The sequence below is a fragment of the Engraulis encrasicolus genome, chromosome 5, assembly GCF_034702125.1.
Source record: "Engraulis encrasicolus isolate BLACKSEA-1 chromosome 5, IST_EnEncr_1.0, whole genome shotgun sequence".
Lineage (NCBI taxonomy): Eukaryota > Metazoa > Chordata > Actinopteri > Clupeiformes > Engraulidae > Engraulis > Engraulis encrasicolus.
In genome coordinates this window covers 21,856,105-21,875,678 of record NC_085861.1, presented here as the reverse complement: position 1 = coordinate 21,875,678, position 19,574 = coordinate 21,856,105, and positions in this window count along the sequence as shown.

Genomic DNA, 19,574 nt, shown 5'->3' with positions numbered 1-19,574 from the left:
TCATCATAAAGTTTAGAATACTGGACAACAAAGAATCTATGAGCTTTATAACCAATCACCTATTTTCTTTGTGCACCCTGCATCTGTATGTCTTTTCTCATTTATTTTGATTCACAGTTCACACACACTGAAAAGCAAGTCTTGACTTGGACTCAGATATTTTTGGAGTCTGTCTTCGTCTTCGTCTCTGTCTCATTAAAAAAAGATGAAATTGACATTGAGATGTTAGAGTTACCTGACGCCACCTGCTAATATTGTGGCAACAGGGAAGGGCTGCTGGCTGAGGTAGTCTGGTGTTGTCTCTTTTCTGGTTCCTATTGGTTGAGTCAGTTTGACACCTCCTCCTCTCACCTCCAAACCTCCCCAAAAATAGTAGCTGGCAGAGTATAAAACACACATACCACATTCATGTCACACATTCCTTAGCTGAGTACATCCAGAAGGAAGGGCTAGAAGACTACATGCTCAAAACTGTACCACCAGAATCCAGCAACATGGTGAGCCTAAACTTTTATCATTATGAGAATCTTCACTGTCTTATACCTAAACCTTACATGTGTCAAGTGTCTTTTAATTTTGTGTGTGACATTGCGTGCATGTGTGCGTTCATGAGTGCATGTTCATCATGCTCATTGACAATAAAGTACACGTTGACTTTGTCTTCAACATTAATTTGAACAATTTTCTGTTATTTTCAGGTTGTCCCCTTGCAGACTATGACTCCTGTGGGAGCAAACACCACCGTCGAGCTCTCTGGAATCATAGCTGATCAACGGTAAGCCATCTCACACGTATGTGCTCATACAAACACACGCAAACGCGTGCCAAGCAGTAAGTAACATCTCTCTACATGTCAATACCCTACAATGAAAGTCTTAATAATAATAATAATAATAATAATAATAATAATAATAATAATAATAATAATAGCTAATTGTGTTATTTTTATTATTATTATTATTATTATTATTATTATTATTATTATTATTATTATTATTAGCATATTATAGGCCTATATTGTTGCTATTACTGTATTATTATTATTATTATTTTTATTTTTTATTTTTTATTGGGCCCATTATAAAAGCCCACTTGGGAAACTCCCATTGTCATTGTGATACAGCACTCTGCACACAGTGAAATTGCATTTATTCCTCACCCATTTAAGGGAAAAGGGAGCAGTGCAGCAGAACAGTACAATGTTCAGGCTACCTCAGTCATGGAGGAGGATGAGGGAGAGCAGTGGTTAGAAGACAAGTGCACTATTGCTGCTGTCTCTGTTATTTGGCTAATCTGGATTTTGTCTCTATTGGCTTTGGAATGGCCGTTGATGGACATGTCCATATCTGTTCTTAAAACCACCCTAAACCTTTGTTTTCAACAATATGCAACTCACCAAGTGTTTAAGAGTATTCATTGGTAATCCATGACAATGGTAGCAAAACATGGCTTCTGACACAAAATGCCAAATAAAACATGACAGAAGACTTATTTAGCTTTCAAGAGAACACCAGTTAGACACCCCTTACTACTTGGTGAGATGCATACTTTTGGAAATAAATGCTTAGCATGGCAAGCATATTATTTTAAGCGCCTTTCAAGATAGTCACTTTACATTAAAACTGAGAAGAAAAAGAAAAGACTAATAGAAAAAGTAGCCTAATAACAAAGCAGCAATGAATTTATACATCACAACTAAAAATAGGGGAATACAAGCCGATTCCAAAAAAGTTGGGACATTTAGTATTTTGTGAATAAAATCAAAATGCTGGCATTTTCAAAACATTAAATTCATGCATAAGATGCACAATGGCACAAGGTCAACATAGCAACTGTTAAATCGAGTCAAAAATATTGTTTTGAAGGAAACGTGTTCATTTAAAATTCGACCCATGCAACAAATCTCTAAAAAGTTGGGACAGGGCCAAAACAGGTTCTAATAGTTGGATAATTCTACAAAATAACCCAAGGAAGACCACTTTAAAAGGAACTATACTGACTGCCAACATGAATGCACAAATAAAAGACCAGTACACAGAGGCGGTGTCACTCTAAAGTGAATATGTTATATATATGTTGAGGGACTCATTACTGATATATTACACAAAAAGATTGAATTATCAAAATTGCAGGCTTATAAGTCCTATTTCTGTAATTTTAAGTTCTGTGAAAGCATTTCATGTGTGATGAGATCATGAAATACCCATTGACAATAAGCACACTATGACACTCCAACAATGAAAGCTGTTGAAAAATTGACCCAAAACACAATGCTTGATTAATGCACATTATACAGACATTTAACTGTTTTGCATGTGGAAAAGATCATTCTAGGTGGACCCAGAAGAAATGTGGAACTGTCCTCTGATTACAGAATGTAAAACTATTTTCCTTTTTGAAAATCATGGAGTCATGCACCCCCCAGGTTACACAGAGGATGAATATTTCAGCTTGTTTTAGTGGTCAGTCTAAAAGACAGCATATATGATGGTAAGAGGGTGCAGTAGTGCCTTGTTTATGGTCCTCTTACTCATGTGGCACATTAAAATGAATGCTGAATGATATATACAGATTTTAAACAGCATCCATAGCTACCAAGGCATTATGTTTTGGAGCACAGCCTTTAGATATTGCCACATAATGATGGCAAATTGCATTCTCTACTGTGTCCCAACAGTATCATTCCATCATAAGAGTAAACGGGTGACAAAATAGTTTTTGTGCCGTCAGGATATGTCACATATTAAGCATAACAAGAGGGTAAACAAGTTGAAGAACACACCCATCAGTTGAGCTGCTGAAATCATGTCTTACGCAGAAAAAATATCTATTTTTTGAATAAAATTATGCCATCAGTAAAGGTATTTAACCATTAAGTCTCCTCCCTTGTGTTGTGTTTAGTATTATCTAACTTTAAAAACATTTAATTGGCCCTGTCCCAACTTTTTTGGGATTTGTTGCAAGATTGAAATTTTAAATGATCACATAATTACCTCAAAACAATAATTATGCTTTACTTTAACAACTGATATATTGTCTGTGCACAATGCTATACCTTATTAACATACTGAATGTTTTGAAAATGCAAGTATTTAGATTTTATTCACAAAATACCAAGTGTCCCAACTTTTTTGGAATCCGCTTTGTAATTAAAACATTAAATAAAAATAGTTATACAAGAATAAAGTAGAATACATAGGCTATGTATATAAAATAAAATGAAAATGAATTAATAATTAAAGGAAGTGGAAGTGGATGTCGGTGGTGTAATGAATATGCAGCAGTGAAGAGGTACGTCTTAAGCTTAGATTTAGAACTGGACAGTGTGCATTGATGAATTGACAGCGGGAGTGCTTTCCATAGCTTGGGGCCAACAACACTGAATGCCCTGTCGCCATGGTGCACAGGTGTGTGGAGGGGATGGTAAGGAGGAGTGTGTCAGTGGAGCATACAGTAGTGTGTGGGCGGGATTGTATGGGGTGAGGAGACTTGTGATGTAGGAGGGAGCAAGGTTGGTCATGTCCTCTGTATCTTTTTTAAGTAATGTAAAATGTATCTATGCCTCAATGCCGTGATTAATGAAAACAAACGTAAGAGTTTGACAGAAGTGTTTGAAGCATTCTAAATGAACAGTATGCAGTACAGCACGCAGTATTTGGCCCCGGTATTTGAAAATGTGTAATTGATGAAGGATAGGTGTAATGTGATGCCAGGGTCTGGTGTGTGTACAGTAAGTAATCTTGCTGCCGAGTTCTGAATATATCGTAGACGGTTAATCAACTTTGCAGGGAGACCTGTGAGTAGGGCATTGCAGTAGTCCAATCTGGAGGTTATGAAAGTGTGAATGTGGGTCTCAGCAGAGGTAGGGGGGTAAGACAGGGGCGGAGTCTGGAGATGGTTTTGAGGTGGAAAAACGCAGTTTTGGTGATGTGTTTGATATAGGACTCAAAGGAGAGAGAAGAGTCAATGATAACGCAAAGATTTTTTACTTCAAAGGAAGTGGTGGTAAAACAGTCTGGAAAAGAAAACTAAGAATCTTTTCAAGTAGTGATGGGGTGTCGATGACGATGGCTTCTGTTTTGAGAACGTAAGAGTGCCACTGACTGTGTCTGAGCCATTAAAGTGTTTCTAACTGTGTCCTGTGTCATATATAGTATCAGCCTGGGCTGGGCACCGACTGGAGAAACGTGACATTCTACATGCAGGTGCGCTTCGACACAAAAGAGATAGTCTTCAATAACAGGGACAATGGCAATTGGGGCACGCCCATATCTGCAAATAAGCCTTTCAACCCGTGTCACAAACTTGAGGTAAGTCGGAGAGATACTAACCACAATTCTACAATGTTTCCATAGTGCTACATGAGCTGTACAATGATACATTTGAGTGTATTTCTAACACGTGTACAGTGTACACACCAATGATTGACCATACACTATTGTGATCTCTGTCTGGGCTCTGACCGACTATTTAAAACTCAAGCTGAGGTGAAATTCCTCACCATCAGAGTCAGTGGCGTGCACAGACATTTTGGGGAGCAGGTGCTGGAGGGGGGCAGGGGCATATGGAACTTTCAGCGGACTCTAGGCTATGGAGGCAATATATCATATCTGGGCATTAATGTGACATGCTTTTAATTGTCAGGCATTTGTAGATGATCATGTCAACATGGACCAGAGTACATAGTGACAAAAAAAAAATCCAAAAGGAGCTGTCGCAAAGGGGTCTTTTTTGTCCAGTAGCACACACACACACACACACACACAACTTCTCGGATAGTCCAGTGTGATTGTGCTTTCTCCTGATTGGTCAATGAGTTTGATTTTTCTGCTTCTCTCTGATAGGTCACTGTGAACTTCACTGGGCCAAACTACATAGTCAACACCAACATCATTGGCTGTGACGAAAAAATTACCTTCCCCAATCGCACCAACTGTCAAAAGACATCGATGATCATGGTGGGGGGTGATCTGGAGATCACCAGCTTCTCTGTGAAACCCACCTCTAAGTCTGACCTCGTGTGAGGTGGCATGTAATTTCTCCAAAGATCCTTTGCTCCAACCTGTCAATAGTTTGTCGGTTTCTTGTTCGCAAGTCGACCCAAATAACAAATAATCTGAGCCAATGATTTAGCAGAATTAGCAGGAACTGACAATGTTTTTTCGACTCTTTAAACTTCTTAGTGTACCATCGAATAGGTTACCTCCAAAGAGCAAATTGTTAGATTTTGAGTGATGGGAACAATGGAGCTTTGGAGAAATGCACAGTCCCCTGGCAGTAAAGCACGCTGGAAGGATCACAGAACACCTATGGGGCTTTTCCCCCTGGTCTTGTCTTCAAATTACCATCCACAGTTCTCAGGTGGTGTGCAATAATTTATAATTATGCAATAAACACACAAAAAAACAATTCTGTACCATCACATTTGGTTTGAATCTCTTGCTTGATAGTTTGTGAGGCTTCCTTTTTTGTGTGAAAATATTTGTTTTAATGCAATCAGTGTGCCAGTGTGACAAAGACATCTGAAAGGGCCCCAAGTCCAATCTATACAATGTAATGAGGACACAATTGTGAGCCCCCGTCTTCCCCGGGGCCCGGGACGAATGACCACTTTGTCCCCGCCTGTCAATTTCCCTGAGCACGGTTGACAGCACACTGTATAGCATTCTCAAGTTCACATCCAGGGAAGTCAACGAGGAGGGGGCAATTGGTCACTTCTCCAGGGCTTAGGAGAGGAAGGCCTTGAATTAGGTCCTCATTACACTGTATGAAAGTGAAGTGAAAGGGAAAGCCAATTGGGAAACTACAACTCCCAATGTCATTGTCACCCAACAGCACACAAGTGAACACTGCACACCGACATTGCACACACGTGAACAAGTGAACACTGCACACACAAAATTGCATTCATGCCTCACCCGTGCAAGGGGGCAGCCCTCAATGGCACCCCAAGGGAGCAGTGCAGCGGGACGGTACCATGCTCAGGGTACCTCAGCCATGGAGGAGGATGGGGGAGAGCACTGGTTAATTACTCCCCCCACCAACCTGGTGTGTCGGAAGTTGAACCAGCAACCTTTGGGCTACAAGTCTGACGACCCCTAACCACTTACCCATGACTGCCCATGCCCATATGGGCTACTGTACTTGGTTTAGGGTCCTTTCAGATTACTTGGATTACTGGACCAGTCAAAGATGTCAGCAACCCTGTAGTCATCACCTAAAAAAATCAACTGATCCATAAATGAGTACTTAGTAGTCAAACCAAGACTTTTTGAGCCACCTCTGCAGTAAGGCGATTGGACAACATCACCAATACACAAATATGTATTAACTCCTCTACATGCCCATGTAAAGGGTACGACAGGTGCCAGCAAAATTGTTTCAAATGGTACAATGGTGCCCTCTATAGGCAACTTGGTGCAGCACTTACAGTGGAGTGGCATGCTCTGGAGCAATTCAAACGTGTAATGTTAATGCTCACGACTCTCAGGCACACTATCAATCAAAAACATTTTAACAAGTAACGTAAAACTGTGAATTTGGGGGATCATTAGACTGACAAATCAATGTACATTGTTCATATTTTTGGGTTGGTTATAGAGCAGATGGAAATGCAAGCAAGGCCAGGGGTATTGTGACATCAGGACAATGAAATTCTAATTACAATACAAGAAGACAGCTGTATGTGTTGAGGTTTCTGAAGTGTGTGATTGTGCTTGGTGTATGGGTGCTAGTGTATGTGCATGTGTGTGTTTTCAGAACATGTTTCTGTGGCTGTATTAGATCTACATTGAGCGGAATCGGGCTTGCCATTTGGGGCAGAGCTGAGCAGTTATATGTTTAATATCTATACATAGATTAAAACCAAACAACTATTGTGAAAACAAAGCTAAAAATTGTGGGAAAAATCCATCCACCCAGTCAGAAGTCATGGGCCAAACAAAAATTCGCAAACTTGGATTCAGCCATCTTGAAAGTGTTGGAGCTCCGCGTTTCGGGGATATACTAAATAATATACATGCTATTTTAACTTGGCTAAGGAACACTATATAATTAAAGCTGCAAGCGGCAATAAAGGCCCCTTGCACCTACAGCTTGAGGCATATCGCCCCCAATTCCATCACATCCTTATAACCCCCCAAAACAGAAATGGAATCCATATGACCTTCGGTTTACGAGATATTGAAGAAAAAGAAATGATCATTATGAGCATTAACAATTAGCATTAGCGTGACTGGCACGTTGCTATGACCTTTTCAAAACAAAAATGGAGTCTCTACGTCGTTCAGTTCACGAGATACTAGCACTAGTGTTTACGTTAACATTAGCATTACCGTTAGCATTAGCAGGGCATATCGCCCCCAGTCCCATCACATTCTTATAACCCCCCAATACAAAAATGGAGTCCCTAAGACCTTCGGTTCACGAGATATTGATGAAAAACTGATAAGCATAAATTAGGGTTAACTATTAGCATTAGTGTGAAAACAATTTGGAGTCTCTACGACATTTGGTTCACAAGTTAATTAAGAAAAACTGATTAGGATTCCGCTTCCGGCCGCGGATGGAGTAGTCAAGTCAAGTCAAGTTGGTTTTATTGTCAATTTCTTTACATGCACTGGTCATACAAAGAATTTGAAATTACATTTCTTGCTTTCCCATGCAGACATAGACTAATCTAGGTAAGGACATAGACAGTATAGACATAGACAGTACTCATACATGGACATAAGACAGTATGGACATACACAGTGCTCATACAGACGTTTAAAGTGCAAGACTGGACAACAGAAGACTTGTAGAGAACATACATTAAGAGGAGGTATTTGTTGTGCTTTTTCTAAAAGTCCTTTATAGCGTTCTGACATAGTAATAGTAGCATTTTGAAGAAAAATAAATATTGAAATAGGTCTATCAAGTACACCAGCAGCAGTGTGTGTGTGTGTGTGTGTGTGTGTGTGTGTGTGTGTGTGTGTGTGTGTGTGTGTGTGTGTGTGTGTGTGTGTGTGTGTTTAGTGCAGGTAGAAAGTGCGGTGTGTGCCTGTGTGTCTGTGTGTGTGTGTGTGTGTGTGTGTGAGTTGTGTGTCAGTGTGTGTATGTTTGGGTTTAGTGCAGAAAGTGCAGTGTGCTTGTGTGTGTGCGTGTGTGTGTGTGTGTGTGTGTGTGTGTGTGTGTGTGTGTGTGTGTGTGTGTGTGTGTGGAAGGAGTAGAGTAGAAGAAGATTCCGATCGATCCCGCCACATACTTTTTAAAACTAGATTTATACCCGTTTATTATTATTTTAATTACCGAAGCCAGTTTACTTTGAGTCTGTAATACCCTACGTATACTTCGCAATGGCTTCAACAGAACCAAAACAGAGTGGTAGGAAGGTGAACCTGACCAACAGTGGACAAACAGCGACCTCCAACGCCCTTATCATGTCCTCTATGGTAAACCTGCTTTATCACCACTGAGCAGCCCTGTCAGCGGAGTTTAAATCGGCCATCTCGACATTGGAGGTGAAACTTGACCGAGTTCAACAAAAGGTATCCGACCGTGACCACAGGCTTACATGTATCGATGTGGCTTTAAATGACTAAACTGTGCTACACTGACAGAGGACAATGCTAAGTTGAAAGCCAAAGTTGTTGACCTTGAATCGCAGAGCCGCAGGAATAACATTAGAATATTCAGCCTACCTGAAGACATAGAGGAGGGGCATCCAACGACGTTTTTCTGTTAGCTACTGCGTGACGTGATGGGCCAAGAGATCCTTCCCAGTCCACCTGCGCTGGACCGGGCACACAGGGCTGTGCTTCCCAAGCCGAAGGCAGATGGGAAACCCAGGGCAGTGGCGATTCGCTTACATCATTACCAGGTGAAAGAGAAGGTGGTTCAGGAAGCCCGCAGGAGGAGGGGGAAACTGCAGTACAATGACACCATCACCATCTATGAGGCTTACCCACCGGAGGTCGTGGAGGAGCGCAGTCAATACAAGGGGGGTTATGGCTGAGCTGTACAAGCGAATTCAAGCCTAGCTTCCACTACCCAGCCACAATAGTATCAGTTCTCATACCGCAGGCCTGCCTGTAACGGTCAGATAAATAAAAAAATATGGCTGTTGTGGTGGGAATAGCTGATATTAGATGACTTAAATGTTGACACAGGCTTCATTGTCTCTCTCAGTGCCTGGTGGACTGGTCTTGTCTGAAAATGCCCAGCCTGATTTTTTTTCTAGCAGTCCAGCCCTGACATACAGCAATGTGTATTTATCTTCATCCCAAGAAGCTCTCAATCTCTCTCACTCTCCAATCACTCCAATTCACAACCTGATGTGTTAAAGGGTGAGTCATGATATATGATGAGGGGCATTGATGCCGTTGTTAACGGTTCATATTCAGATAGTAGTTATATAAAGCCTAAAGGAAGGAAGCATAAAAAAATCGTCCAACGTCAAGACCTGCTGCTTAAAATGTAGTCCCTTGCACATAGTCCATGGGCCGGAGCAGAAGATGGTATCACCTGGGGTGGCAAAGTCTATCAATGTTTTTTGTAATCCTCCATGCCTGAGGGACATTATTTGGTATGATAACCCTCTGGAAGTGGTAGCTTTCTCATATTTTTACTCACTTTTATAATGACACCCAGTGAATTTCACAATACATGCCTATATATGGATGTAGGCGTATGCAAGTGTCTGTGATGATGGGATATATTTTTTATTGATGTTGCATCACATGTAGACACCTTAGGGATTTTAAAAATATACAGTTTTGATGGATAATGTACTTTCCTATGAATGATATAGGTCAAAATATATCCGTCATACACTTTTTCAGCAATATAATGCAAGGTTAGATTGATGCAGAAGCCTGTAGGAGGGTGGGTCAAATCCTAATACTTGCTATATCATATCTGTAGAGTGTGGGCTTTCAGAAAATATATGGGTTTGCTAGTTTAATGTAAATTACACACCTATTTAGGCCAAAAACCTATAACTGTCTAATGGATTTCAATGGAAATCAATGCATTTCAATGTAATCCCAAACACATTACATAACTAAGGTATAGAGGAATGTAGGAAGTTGGGAGGTGTCACAATACACATTATATCACATCTGGAGTGTGTAGACCTTGGAAAATAAATGGATTGGATAGCTTAATAGAATTTGTTATTTTATACCCACACCTCATGGCCGTCCATTAAAAATCAATGCATTTCAAAGTACAATGTACTTTACAGAACGTAAGTACGGATAGAGGAAGTTGGGAGACCCCAGGGGGATAGGTTGGATTGCAACTTTTGCTATATCATATCTGGAGAGTGTGTGCTTTCAGAAAATACATGGGTTTGATCGCCTAATGTAAGGTATGCTGCTATTTTAGGCATAGAACTCATAATTGTCCAATGGATTTGAATGAAAACCAATTCATTGCAAGTATATTACAGAAATGTGTTGTAGAGAAATGTAGGAAATTGGGAGTTGTCCCAATGCATATTATATCACATCTAGAGTATGTAGACCTTTAGAAAGTATATGGACTAGATCAATGATTCTTGAACTTTAGGCCTGGGCCCACTGGTTGGCCCTTACTGTATTCCAAGTGGGACTTGAAATCATTTTCTAAAAATCAAAATCATATTTGTTTGTAGTGTATGTTTTGTTTTATTTATTCAGTCAGTGATGAACCCTGAAGAAGTATGAACATTTCAAGGGGACCCCGAGTTGGAATAGTTGGAATAGGTCGGGCACCCCTGGATTAGACAGTTTTATACACATTACAGAGTTATTTAGACCCAAACCTCATAGCCGTCCATTGAAAATCAAAGCTTTTCCAGGTAATGCATAGTGCATTACAGAACTAAGGTATAGCTCAATGTAAGTTGACAGATCTCTCAATGCACATTGTATAGCTACTGTAAACCTTTGGAAAACAAATGGGCTTGATATGCAGTACAGTTATTTTAAACTCAAAACTCATCTAGCCATTGAAAATCAAATCAAACTAGGCTATATTACAGAATGAAGGTAGGTCTTAAGTGTAACGGAGAAAACTGGAAGATGTGATTGCAATTGCACACACATCAGTTTCAAGAACAGTACATGGAGATCCTGCATAACAGTATTTTCATTTTGTCTGGAAATAAACTAGACCATTACTTTTTCTGACAATGTGTATTTTTTAAACATACCGTACAATCTGACTTGCTGGGTATGTTGGGTGTGTTGACTGCTGTAGTGTCAAAGATAGATAAGACCAGGTACATCATGATACAGACAGAAATGGCATCAGGTGAGTCCTGTTTAATTTCATATGTGTTGTGACTGAGATGTTGGAGAATGAGTAAGTACATGATGAACAATAACTATACTACAGACTTGTGAGAACACCACAGCGGGAATATAACTCCACAAACATGCTGGAAGGAAGAAGGAATCTCACAGGGATTTGATGATTCATCAAGGAAGAAAAGATATTCAAGGGAAACTAGTACCTTGCATTGATTGTTGCCCCTGAGTCTAATAGAGTGAAGCACACAAAGTGAATTGAAATAATTGACTGCATGTGAAGTGTGTAGTGTGAAGTGGGGCGTAGAGCAGGTGGGGTCCTGATCTCTAAGGAAAAGGATACAAATGAACATCTGCCAGTTCAACACAATTTCCTCACTTACTACTTTGGATTAATCTCCTTTTCAGTGTTATTTCACAAAGGATGGCCAATCATGCACATTGATACTGTTCAAAGGGCGGCATGTCAGGGTAACACACAGCATGACCTGACACTAAATCCAAACAGCAAAGCTGGAAAAAAGAACCTCTATGTAATCTTCCTGGATCTTGCTGATGTCGTTGGCGCCATGCCCCATGAACTCACCCTATCCAGACTGGGCTTTTTTGGCATTCCTGGGACCGGGGGGGGACTCTTTTGACCCCCCCCCCCCTCATAACTTAGGAACCGAATGGCGTATGACCACCAAACTTGGAGGTGCCGCACTGACTACAGGGTGCCTCTTGCTCCTTGCCCCAGATCTTCAGATTGCTCGGTGTGGGTAGAAGATCGGCCACAGCGCGTAGCAGGAAGTTCAGCTTCCCTTGGTCGGTAGCCCAGAGCTCTCTCCAAGACAGTGGTCTCTCAAGCGCCTCGTCCCACTGCATCCACCGAGCCTGGGAGTCCAGCCCCGTTGCTTTAATTCGGCGATCTTCTTCGGCTGTCTCCCAAACCCTTTGCACCACCAAGTCCCTTCGGTCTTGTGAGCCACTTTTCGCCCAGATCTTGACGCTGTAGTTGCCAAGCCCTAGGCGACCCTGACACACTGTGCCCACGATTTCTTGATGCCTCCAGTAGGATTCTGCTTCCTTCACAGCTTCAAGAGGTTTCCACTTCCTCCCGCAGCTGATCACGGTGCTTGCATGCCTAACTTTCGTGTTCTTGGATAGTGAAAGCGTGCATGCTGCCCTAGCCTTGGTCGCTTTGAATTCCTCGATGACAGAGGAGCATGGTAGACGGAGCACTGATGACTTGCTGTAGAGGTTGACTGAGCTGAACGCTGGAGGAACGCCCAGCCACTTCCGGATAAACCTGCTACAGACTCTCTCCATTGCTTCTACACTGGTTAGTGGGAAGTCGTACAGCAGAAACGGCCACTGGAGTCTTGGTATGATGCCATGCTGGAAGCACCACACCTTAAACCTTCCCAGCAACTCTTGTCGATTCTCCTCAGCCACTCCTTCAGTTGGGCTGAGGTGTCTTCAAGGTTCCCCTTGTCTTTAAGGGAGGCGTCATAAATCTTCCCCAAGCATCGGATTCTCTCCTCCTGAATAGTTGGAATCTCCGACCCCTGGATACTGAAGATGTTATTTGACAGACTCCCTTTTAGTAGGCACAAGCTCCTAGATTTGCCGGGCTTGAACTGCATCCGGGCCCAGGTGGCCATCTTCTCCAGTGAGCTCAGGACCCACCGTGTCCCAAGAATGGATGGGGTCATCACAGTGATGTCGTCCATAAAGGCTCTGCAAGCTGGGTGCCTTGTCCCATCACCTGCCATCGGTCCTTTGCACTGCGACTCTCCTGCTTTGAGTAGCAGATTCATAGCTGCCACAAACAGGGAAACCGATATTGTGCAACCGGCCATGATCCCCTTTTCAAGCCTCTGCCACTTGGTGGTAAAATCTCTCGCACTAAACCTCATCTGCAGAGAGTCCATGTGAGACATTACCAGCTTGATGACGTCTGGTGGTACTTGGTAATGCTCCAATGCTTTGCAGATGAGTTGGTGAGGTACATTGGGGTAAGCCTTGGCAAGGTCTAGCCAGACCACTGAGAGCGTGGTCTTGTTCCTCTTTGCTTCTTTGATGATCTGGCTGATCACTGATTGTATGCTCCAGGCACCCAGAGTAACCTGGTACTCTTCCTTTCTGGACGCTTGCGTCAACATAGCCGTTGGTAAGTAGGTATGAGGTTAACCTTCCCGCAATGATTGCCCAAAAGACCTTCCCCTCGATGTCCAGCAGGGAAATCTCTCTGAACTGGTCGAGGCTTGATAAATTAAGCTCCTTCGGAATAAAGCAGCCCTCTGCGAGTGTCCACTGCCAGGGTTCCTGCTTCTTCCTCCACAGTGTGCGTAGGAGTGTGGCCAGCCTCCTTAGCAGTTGTGGGCAGTTCTTATAGATCTTGTAAGAAGTGCCTGATGGACCAGGAGCTGATCCCGCGCGAGCCCGTCTCACCACTCGCCTCACTTCTTCAAAAGTGAAGTCTGCCATGTTGAAAGGGGTGCTTGGGTTGACCGTTGGGATTGGGAAGGGGCACTCTCCCAGTGGTAGGTCCCTGTTGGGGTCACTATGCGCTTCCTTGACAGCATCTTCCGCTTCCTCCTTGGAGCACACCAATCTTCCGCTTTTTGGCTGCCCTAGGAGGTCAGATGTATAGCGGAATGGGTTGCTGAAGAATGCTTTCCGCTGCCTACACTTCTCTTTCTGTCTTCTCCGGATTGCTTCTGCCCTCTGCAACTGGAGAAGGTTTCTCCGTACCTCTGAGCTCAATTCGCTCAATTCAATATTGAAATGCTACTAAATGCAATGTATACATTTGTGAAAATAAATATTTACGCAATCATAATGATTCTGATGAAAGGTTGCTGATATTTGTATTAATTACAGTGCATCTCATTGTTTGTTTCCAGCCAACAAAAAACAAAAGTAATGGAAAACCAAAGGAATGTCTGGTTTTCAATGCACGGAGGAGTCACAACTGTTTTGTCAGGGAGAAATTCATTATAGGAACTGCAGTCTCACAGTTTAATTTAATTCACGTTCAACTTTGTAAACATGCATACACTCATACACAGTTTATGTAAAGGTGGGCCAAGGTATACCGATTGCGTACATTTTGAATGATTAGAAAGAGACTGAACGCACCACATCTACAACAGTATGGTACATACTTGTTATATTCCTGCACAGCTGGAGGGACGGGTAAGGTTTCCAGCCTGTCTGCCATCTGTCTTCAACCTCTGCTGTATATGGTGTTGCCACTGTTGGCTTTGTGGATGCTGGAACACATCTGGACCACATGGGTGTCCTCCTTCCACTGTACAAAACACCAGTTGACCTTCTTGGATCCAGCGGATGGTGCCCCTGAGGATAGTGTCTGCTGATGACACCTGGGTGGTGCTTTGGGAAGCCAGTGTCTCTCTACCTAATGCTACCACCCCAGCATGCCACAGCAGAGAAGAGCATAGTAGAGCCAGGACAGACTGGTAGAACATAAGTTGAAGTCGTCTGCAGACAATGAAGGACCTCAGCCTTCTTTGGAAGTGGAGCCCTCTTTGACCCTTCTTGTAGAGTGAATCTGAGTTTGTGGTCCTGTCCAGTTTCTTGTCGAGGTGCACCCCTAGTGGTGCATGCATTGTTGTGTGATGTTCAGATTCAGAATCAGACAACTTTATTAATCCCATCAGTGGGCAATTAAGTTTGCAGTCCCAGTCTTCATCAATCAGCAATAAATGGTGTAAATAAAAATGTTAGAAAATGTAGAAATACGAAACCTAAACAAAAATAAATAAATAAATAAGAAAATAAAATACATACACATCTTAACATAACACATACATACAGTCAAACACCCTGTCCTGTCAGTGATGAACAGTGCTCAGTAAATCAAATATTCAGTCGTGTACTCTATCCCTATAACCTTGTTTAATAATAAAATGGTTGTAGGGATGAAAGATCCAGAATACCGCTTTGTTTTTGTTCTGACAGAATAATAGCGCCTCCCAGAGGACATTCATGAAGATTCACCCCCTAAAACATGATCTGACGGATGATACTTTTAGCCTTTTGGACTGCCTGTTTGTTAAACAGAGCACTCAGACTATTTAGCTCTGTTCCAATAATCTTTGATAAAGTCTTAACAATGCCGCTGAGACTGTTCTTGTCTTTGATATGCCATTGAACCAACAGAAAAGGCTGATAAAAGTTATGTAAGATGGTTTTAGAGACATTGAAGGAGAAGTGTTTGGTATTATAATCACAATATAGTTCAAAATCATCAGACACGCATCAGCAAACAAGTCCTTGAGTATTTAATTTCACGGTAGCCCTATGTTTGTAGCAATAGACACTAACAACAGCATGAATATGCTCGTGGCACAGTGATTGGTTTTGGCACATTGTTCCAAGAGAGTGGCAGCAGCGCACTTTAGAGAAAATGAAGGCAGCATAAGTTCACTCTTGCATACCAACATACTTACAGTGTCTGCACGTAGGATCCCCCCTCCATTTCACACATCGCAGGACAAATCATCTTAAACTCCCGAAATTGTCTTCTACTTTCTACACATGGGTAATTCCACCTCTGTCTGGAAGAAATGGGAGCTTGCGTAAATTCTACCAGGGAGACTCGAAGTACCCGGCTGTCAAACTCTTACTAACCAATCAGTGTCACTTTTGACAGATCATACTCGTGTCATCATTCCCCAGGATTGTCAACCAATCACAACACGAGATTGGGGATTTCCCCGTTACATCACTTATACATCGTTCTTTCTCAGCCAATGAATCGCATTCACGTCTTTTTAAAAAAGCTGTCACTCATTCAGTTCTCTGCTTTCAGTCAAGCCGACTTTGACGCCACCTCCACCCCTCCATCCACCGTCACCAGTGGTTCCCATCTGATAGGGGGCAGGCTACGCCCGCCTCCATCTCTGCTGGAGGATATGCTGTCCTACCCTGAAGTTCAACGAGAAGACGGGAACCTATGCCAAACAGATTCATACATTGTTTTAACATTTCTAAGTTCAATAAATGTTAATAACGTTCATTTGCCTCTCGAGTCTTCATGGTAGAAAAGCATGTTACTTGTCAATCATGCCAGCCCTGGAAACTGTACTCCTAATAGTAGGCTATTTCAAACTGACATGTGTTAGAGTGTACTTTACTTTATTGTCCCCAGAGGGAAAATGCCTTGGGCTTCAACAATTACTGCATAACAAACAATACTCACTCACATACCCAAACAACATAACATAGAGAATACAAGAAACATACAAACATAGAAAACATAAAACAGAAAAAAACAGAAAAATCCTGTGCAATCCTTTCACATGGCATGTCTATCTGTCATTGACCATTCTTATTGCATTGAGGATAAAAGAGTTTTTATATTTAATCAGTCTGCAGTTCAGTGTCCTGAAACGTCTACCTGAGGGAAGCAATGTAAACTCATGATGTAGAATGTGTGTGGGGTCCTGTATAATCTTCAGTGCCTCGCTGAGCATTGACTTTTCGGAGAGGGACTGCATATATCCTTGATCTTGGTGGCTACCAATCTTCAGTGCAGTTTTAACCGGACGCCCCAACTTGGCTTTTAACTGAACAGTCAGAATGCCATACCACATTTCTACACCATACTGTATCACACTTTCTAAAATCATTTGAAACAATAAAAACAGAAGCTTATTGCTGACACCATACAGCCTCAGTCGTCTTAAAAAGTACATCCTCTGTTGGAGCTTGGTGCAGAGGCCCTCTATGTGAGCCTGCCATGTAAGAGAACTGTCCATGAAGACTCCAAGATATTTGTAAGAAGAGACCTGACATATGGAAGTGTTGTGGATGTGTACTGGATCTGTGTTGGCAACTACTCTTGGGTCAAAGATCATTTCTTGTTTTTGTCACATTGACAACAAGATGGTCGGCATCAGTCAACAAACTCAACAAAATCTCTGAATGGTATGATGCCGTGCCCTGATCTTTATGTAGTAGCCCCAGGATTGCAGTGTCATCTGAAAACTTGACAATGTAGTTGTGTGGGTGTGTACTCATATACTCATTTGTGTAGATGGTGAAGAGGACAGGGGAACTCACAGAACCCTGGGGAGCCCCTGTGCTTATGCGCTTAGTTTGTGAGGAAGCATTGTGAACTCTGACATACTGTGTCCTATTTGTAAAAAATGAATAATACCATTTTATATGAAAAGAGCTCACACCCATGTTCTTTAGTGTCACTAGTAATAAAAAAGGGCTGTATTGTGTTAAAAGCTGAGCTAAAATCAATGAAGAGCAGATGAGCGTAGGCCTTTGGGTCCTCCAGGTGTTTCAGTACAGGATGTGTGATGCTGCTTATGGCATCAGTTGTATTACGATGGTGCGTATAGGCAAATTGCCATGGGTCTAGTTTTGGGCTGACCTCGGTTTTTAAAAGAGGCACCATATATTTTTCAAAGCATTTCATGACTATCGACGTCAATGCTATAGGACTAAAGTCATTATTGTCTGTGGGCCAGGGCTTTTTAGGGACTAGTGTGATGGCTGCTGGGTACAATGGAAATAGTTGAAAACTGTTGTCACAATATTGATGACCACTACCATTGACAGACAAAAACAATATTTGAACCCCTTTGTAAGAATAGTTATTTGAAGTCTGAAGTGTCAAGTTAATTTTAGAGCCTGGAAGTCTGTTTGTGTAGCCAGCCCCCACAACGAATGAGAAATACTGGCTTCATTACTTTGGAGCTGTTTCCATTGTTACGAGCCAGCTCGTTTAGAGCAGCAACATGAAAAGGGAGACCACAACAAAATTGAAAGTGGAAGATTATGTATTGACATTCACCAAAAATCAACAATTGAATAAGTTTGTAGGGGGGAATGGGTGTATGTGAGTGAATGATGTATGCTTTGTGTGTGTCACTGTCAGTATGTTAGCTTTAAAGAAAGAAACAAAGAGTGAGGGGAGACAGAGTGGAGAGAGAATGAATGTAAAAGACAGTGGTGAGTTTGAGGTTAGAGGGCCTACTGACGGAGAGCAGAGGACGGCTTGTAAAGCCTCCGACTGCATCCAGGTGGACATGATCATGCAATTAACCCGACAGGCTCAACACTGTCTGTGCACTGGCATGTGATGACCTGGAGGGGGCACATGGGGTCGTCACACCACGTAGCAGGACGTGTTTAAATATGGATATTTTATTCTCTTGGTTACATTGGTTTTGGCCTTCAATTTCCACGCAGCAGATTTGTAAAATCCAGATATAAAAAAGGAGGCTTTAAAGATATCCTATTTAGGGGACTAAAACACATTTGTTTCAATGGAGTATTTATTTTTATCCACATGTTGCGCTTACACCTTAATAGGAGAAAAAAATAGCAGGATTTAAAAATAGCAGACTATGTGGAAACAGTGCGCTTGACTGGAAGGTTGCAACTTGGTGCATGCCATTAAAAGTGTGTATGCATCCCTAACCCCTTCCCAACCCCAGCAGGTGTAATTAGCTCCAGGTGAGGTGTGTGTGTGTCTGTTTGTGTGTCCAAGGAGCTGATTGGACTGATGAGTGCAGGTGAGGCCACTTCCTCCTAACTGGTGTTGGATGTCCTAATCAACACATTTGTAATGTTATTTTTATTCCAGCAATTTAAGAGATGTTTGGTAGAAAATGAAACAGATGAAAAATGTTTTAGTGCTCATGATTTGTGGTTAATTTGTGCAAATACACAAGTTGTCAACTTGTCAGCTGATGCATCAAGTCATAGATGAGAGATTCACCTGTGACATAATGGGTCAATTGATCAATCAATGAAGCAAATGGATGTGTTCATGAAGAAGCCCAATACCCCTGACCTTCACATTTTTACCGCAGATAACCTGAAGATCCACTCTAACATAAAAGTGTTCATCCTAAAGAGGCTGCAGATCAGAATATCGGTAGATGTATCACATAGATTCAGAGCACCAAGTAGAGTGGTGAAAAAAGTCATGAAGGCACTAGGGATGTTTGTAACAAGCCAAGATCAGAAAGACAACACAGGAGAATAGCAAAGAAGGCCTGGTTGTTTGCACTACAATCCAAAGACAGCCCATGTTAAAGTGATGTTCAACCAGACCTGATGTAATTGTGGTGCCCATGTCAATGTTAGCAGAATTCTGCTTTACAAAGCCCACGAAAGGAATAGATGCTAGCATAGTGGCGATTGGATCCCTTACCCTGGTGTCCTTGCTCGGTGGACTCGCGCAGGTAGACTCGCTTGTCTTTACACTCGTCACGTCTTCACACGAGGAGGCCTGACGCTTCCGCTGACGCTGCATTGGGAACTGCT